This window comes from Crocuta crocuta, unplaced genomic scaffold (assembly GCF_008692635.1).
Source record: "Crocuta crocuta isolate KB4526 unplaced genomic scaffold, BGI_CrCroc_1.0 scaffold62, whole genome shotgun sequence".
Lineage (NCBI taxonomy): Eukaryota > Metazoa > Chordata > Mammalia > Carnivora > Hyaenidae > Crocuta > Crocuta crocuta.
Window position 1 is genome coordinate 6,042,249 of NW_027529173.1, and position 6,316 is coordinate 6,048,564.

The 6,316-nt window shown below is 34.8% G+C and overlaps 1 pseudogene; it reads right to left on the minus strand.

The window, feature by feature from the left end:
* Positions 1-245: 245 nt before the first annotated feature.
* On the minus strand, positions 246-328 carry LOC144226312 (small nucleolar RNA U13; annotated as a pseudogene).
* Between the last annotated feature and the right edge of the window lie 5,988 nt (positions 329-6,316).

Consider the following 6,316-nt stretch of genomic DNA (forward strand, 5'->3'; position numbering starts at 1 on the left):
TGGTAATGAAAAAGCAAAGGTCATAACTATCTCAACATCTGGCTCAGAATTATTCATTAGGTTTATTCTCATTATTTTTGTATACAAAATGCTTATTAAAAAAAACCCATCAAAGCAGTGGATATTCTAATGAAGAACTGAAAAGTAGTGTTAGTGGAAGTTGAAGGGAAAATTAAACCTCTCTTTCGGAATAAGATGATTAGAAATTAAATGTTATGCAATGTTCTTTTTTTGTTTTGTTTCCACATTGGACAGGTAATGTGCCAAGGTCATAATAAGGTTTGAGGGAGGCACATAGGTGTGATATTCCTATGAACTACAAAAGGATCTAATGTTTTTAATCCTATGCTAAGAAAAGGAGATTTTGTGTAGCTGTTTTTAAACTTTAGCCCTCCTTTCAATATTTAATTTTGAATATCATGTGTCTTCAGTATTGTTACCATTAAAAAGCATAAAGTTAATACCTATCCTCTTCATAAAAAATTATTAAAATATAAAAGTATAATTAAGAGCAAAAGTCTTTTCATCTACCTCCTCTCCCCTCCCATACTTAATCACATCAAAAAGGTTAAAGTATAGATCATTAGAGTTGAATATGTCAGTTTTCCTTTCTCAGGTAGTATCTTAATCTTGTTTTCTATAATATACTGTTTTAAGAAATCAAATGGTACAAATTACAGATCTCAGAGCTCTCAGATGTAGGGAATATTTTTGCAGATATTAATCTAGACAGAAATCTTCAAATAAGATGTATACATACATACATTAATATATCAGTGAGGCACCTGACTAGCTCTGTTGGTTAAGCAATGAACTCTTGATTCACTCAGTTCATGATCTCATAGAAGTGAGATTGAGTCCATTGTTGGGCTTGTGCTGGGTGTGGAGCTTGTTTGAGATTCTCTTTCTCCCTCCCTCTCTCACCTACTCTTGCGCATGCTTGCTCGCTCTCTCAAAAAGTGATATAAGTAATATGTAGATATATCATATATATACACATATACACATGTGTGTATATGTGTGTCACAGATACATGAAACATCAGCACTTAACAGGGTAATTTTATGGAAGAAAGTAAATATCCTTTGTTTATTGAGGTGGAATGAGAGGAGGATAGTAGAAAGGCATACCTGATATATATGTATCAGGTATTATATATGTGTGTGTATATATGTGTATATTTATGTCTATATAATATAAACATGTATAATTAATACTTTATGTTTTTGGCTATATTCATTAATATAATTCTATAGCTGTGTATTATATATAGCATTAATTATTTATATATATTTATATATACACATACACACACACATATGTATGTATGTCTTCCCATTACCTTCATTCTTATTCCACTCCAACAGACAATGGATACCTTCTTTCTTGCATGAAATCTCTGTTAGGTGCTAACGTTTTATGCATTTGATGCAATGGAGACACCATGGAAATAAAAATGTTAGTGTCCATCACTAAACTATGATTTCCTTAAGGATAAAGACCATGTGTTGATTAGCAATTGTTAGCATTAATTTGTAGCTCTGTTTCAAGTTTTATGTATTTGAAGTCAGTCTAGTTGGTAATTGGGTCCTTTTTGAACTTCAGAAAGGAATGGAGAATAGAATCATAGAAATAAAGTTAGTTTGGAAATTCAGGTGGAACTGTATTTAATACTCAGGACCCTCACTTATTTGCTGTGTAAACTTGGGTGAGATACTTAAAATTTTTTAGGTTACTTTTTATCATCTGTAAACATAAAAGAATATTCATATTATATGGTTATTCAGTGTATTAAATGAGTTAATTTAAAACATTTGGTAAAAGGCATGTAAGAAATTTTAGTTAGATCTATAGTTAAATATCTTGAAATGATTCCTATGCTTTTTAAATAACACTTCCCAATTTACAGTAAAATACTTAATACTTAGATGTTATATGTATGTGGTCAAGGTAAATTATGACTTTATTTGCCGTTAAATGTATTCTTCCATATTAATTGACTTCAGGTATCACACAGTTGTGGTTTTTTATCTAAGGAGATAAAATTGAAAGGTCTTTGAGAAGTAGACCCAAAGTGTAAGGGATTAGGACACACAAAAGGAGCCAATAAGAAAGAAAGCAGAACTTTTGTTCCTGGAAGGAAGATAGGAATACTTCCATCTGCTAAGGACATGGAAGGGAAAATGGTCCATAAATACGTTATAAAGGGTACTGTATGAGTTTTCATGCTTCAGAGATAAACATATAATTATTACCATATACAAGTTAAAAATAGTATGGAAATAGTTTTTCATGGAAGATTAACAACTGAAGCCAAAAATGTTTCTGGTTGCTCGTATGGAAATTGCTTTGTTAGATGATTGTACTGACTGGGTAAGAAGTAGTCAGTAATTTCTGTGAGCTGTTAGTCTCAGAATCCTACATGAAGTGACTCTGATTTCAGATAAAACTGTATATGCTGGTAGAATTATGATTTCTCTTTTAGCTTTTGAACCATTTATGAGCAGGATTTTTTTTTCTTTTTTTTTAGTAGAAAAGAAAAACCTTCCCTCCGGCTTTTTTGTTGTCAGAGTGTAATGTTCATACGCTTGCATAAGTGTTCATAACAAGCTTGTAGATCCCAAAAGGAGCTGAAGTATTATTTCTGGTGATCTTTGAATGTGTAATTGCTGCCAGCTGAGGAAGCAAAATTCCAAATCAGTTTAAGTAACTTTCACAAATAACGCTTACCATAATTATAAGGTAAAGCTCAACATATAGTTTGTATAATAGAGTCTTAGCTAACCACAAAGTAGTCAGAGAACAGTCAAGCGGAGGTCTTCACAGAGGTATATTTTAACCTTTTGCTTGACACTGTACTTCTGTGCTGTGCATTTGAAATTATGCCTATTTAAACCACACTTGTATGAATTTTCTGTTTTGCTGTGAGCATTTCCAAGAGCATCTAACAATATTGGTAAGAAGGTGGTCTTCAAAAGGCAGAAAATCCTCCGTGTTTACTTAGGTATATTGGAATAAATTGGTTTTGAGATCTTGGTTACTGTCATTTCTTAACTTTTCAAATAGTGTGTTCAACTTCGGGGGACATAAAATTTAAAAAACCCAGACTTTAAGATGCAATATTAGTAAGTAATCATACTATAAAATAAAAGTTGGCATAGAATTCACTTAGATATGGAACTTCTCACAACACCTTTGCTTTATGATGAGATTTATTTTTAAATTTTTTAAGTATTTTATTTTTTAAATATAGTTTATTGTCAAACTGGCTTATAGACTACACCCAGTGCTCATCTCAACAAGTGTCCTCTTCTTCTAAACATTTCTAAAATTTTGACAAAGGGTAAATTTGTTTTTTTTAATGTTTTTTAAATTTATTTCTAGGAGAGAGAGAGAGAGACAGCATGAGCAGGGGAGGGTCAGAGAGAGAGGGAGTGACAGACTCTGAAACAGGCTCCAGGCTCTGAGCTGGCAGTCAGCACAGAGCCCGACGCGGGGCTCGAACCCAAGAACCGCGAGATCATGACCTAAGCGAAAGTCGGACGCTTAACCGACTAAGCCACCCAGGCGCCCCAACAAAGGGTAAATTTGTATGTGTTGTGGCTGAAACTCAAGCATAACTTACAAAAGTTAGTTGAGAAATGTCCGTATTCCCCATCTTCTGCCCATATACATTTCTGTATCATTTAGACCTTTGTTCATTTTTTATTTATCTGTTAAAATTGTAGGAAGTGTTCTTGAACATATTCTGTACAGACAGGTTTCATATGAAGAAATTATTCTACTTGATATCTCTATTTGCACACCTTCCTTTACCTCATTAAAACATACGCTTTCTTCTCTACTTTCCCTTTTATGAGTAATATTTTTCCGTTAAAATGTCTAGACCCTTGGGGGCACCTGGATGGCTCCGTCAGTTAAGTGACCAACTTTGCCTCAGATCCTTATCTCGAGGTTTGTGATTTCAAGCCCTCATCGGGCTCAGTGCTGACAGCTCAGAACCTGGGGCCTGCTTTAGATTCTGTGTCTCCCTCTCTCTCTGCCCCTCCCCTAGTCATGCTGTCCCTTCTCTCAAAAATAAACATTAAATGTTCTTTAAAAAAAAGTCTCGAAACTTGAATCATTGAGAAAATTCTGAATATGCTTTCTTTGCTATGTGTATAATACCTGTATAGATCTTGTGCTCATCCGTTTAGTCAAGGTCTCCCTGACTTCATATTTAAAATAATTACTCTCCCTACCTTTCATCTAGTGGCACACCTGGCAATAATATCTGGAGACATTTTGAGCTGCCATAACTGAGGGTGTGGTGCTTATGGGCATATAGTGAGCAGAGGTTGTGGATGATGATAAGCATCGTACAAGGCATAGGACAGCCTCCAGTGACGATTACTCAAGCCTAGAGTGACAATCATATTAGGTTGAAAACCCCTGCTCTAATTTCTCTTTCATCATTTCTCCTCCAGATGATTCTTTTTAAAATACTGCTTTTGCTGCATAAATCACCTGATGAAGCATCTTTAAGGGTATTATCTTGAGTTAATGGTCTAAGTTCTATACCCTGGTTTCAAACTTGCTGAATTAATACATCCCATCCCTGCTGCTGTGGGGTCTTCTGTTGCCTTTATTAGTCAGGGGATTGACTTAACAGTCCTACTCTGTCATGTATTTGGGCCCCATATCTTCACAGGATCCTCCTACACCCACCCTGGTGGTGCCAGGGAATTCTATTACCTGTACTTCTGAACTAGCTCAAGTCCTGGGAGGTATAGTTGACCATTGTACAAAATCATTCCAACGAGTTTATGTAATTATCTGTATACTACTTATTCGCCATTTATTTTCTCATTTCTGTGATTATTTTCATTTATTTCTGTCAATGAAATCCATTGTGCAAAAATGATAGGGAGCATATTTCCTTTCGAAACCAGAAATTTTAGCTATTTGAGGAGGAGAATGAGAAGCTTCAGTCTCCTTCACTTCCTACTAGATTCTTAAGTAGCCTTTGAGGCATTATCAGAGAATATTAAGATGCAAACCCTTGTATTACTCTTTAACTTTTTTGTATATGTTTCGCTGTAAAGTGCTTTAGAGATTATAAACCTTTTTATGACAGAAGTACCTGTTAACACATTGGTATATATGTCACACTATCTATGTATATACACAATAGATACTTATTAACTGTGTGAACAGAGTAACATGGCCAAGTCATCAAAAGTCATACTAGAAACAAAGTAAACAAAAGGCAGAATCTTAGCCTGGGAAGTTTTGTAGATTATAAGGACTAAATAGATACATGTATTCATTTTTTTGCTGAAATTTTTCTAAAAATTAACTAAAACAACTAAAAACAGGGCATACATTCCATTCTGAAAATAGGGAGCCTCCTCATCCTTAAATCTCAAACTTCTAGGAATATCTTCCAGATGTTACTCAGTTTGGACCTAATTTTTTAAATAGGATACAGAGATTCATTACTTATGTCCCATAAATAAAAGTGTTCCTTGGCAGTATAAAAGGAAGAAACTTACTTCAAGGGAGTTTTCCAATTAATGCAATTTGTTAGAATGAGGCTAGGTCAGTGTTGGGAAGTTGATACCTGCCCTTTGCAAATCCATTTTCCAATTTAGGAATGGGCAGTGGAGGAAGGAAGGACAGATTTGCAGTCATGGAGCTTTTGTTTTTGTTTTAATTGGTTTATTTAATTCTGTTATAAGGAGTAAGTAAAACATGCAAGACAGATCCTGCTAGGTGCCCATCTCCTCACTTCAGAATCTCAATTTTTTTTTTTTTTTTGACATGGCAACATCATTGCTCAGTCATGCAGCTTTGGATGGTCTCTAATGTAACTGAAGATTTTCTAGAGTCTGTATTTAAAAGGACCCTTTTCGGGGTGCCTGGGTCACTCAGTCAGTTAAGCCGCTGACTTTGTCTCAGGTCATGATCTCACAGTTTGTGGGTTCGAGCCCCGTGTTGGGCTCTGTGCTGACAGCTCAGAGACTGGAACCTGTCTTCAGATTCTGTATCTCCCTCTCTCTCTTACCCTCCCCTGCTCACGCTGTCTCTCTCTCTCTCTCATATACACAAATAAATAAAAACATTTAAAAAATTAAAAAATAAATAAAAGGACCTTTTTCTCTCTTGCTTCCTTTTATCTGGAAAATACCCAATATGCACCATTAAAGGAACAGAAGTATTTCTTCTGATTCCAAAAAAAGAATATTCTCTCCTTCCAGTAACCAGAATATTACAGCACATCGATTATTTTAAGCTTCATTATTATAAATTTTTTATTGCACATAACTCCTGTCAA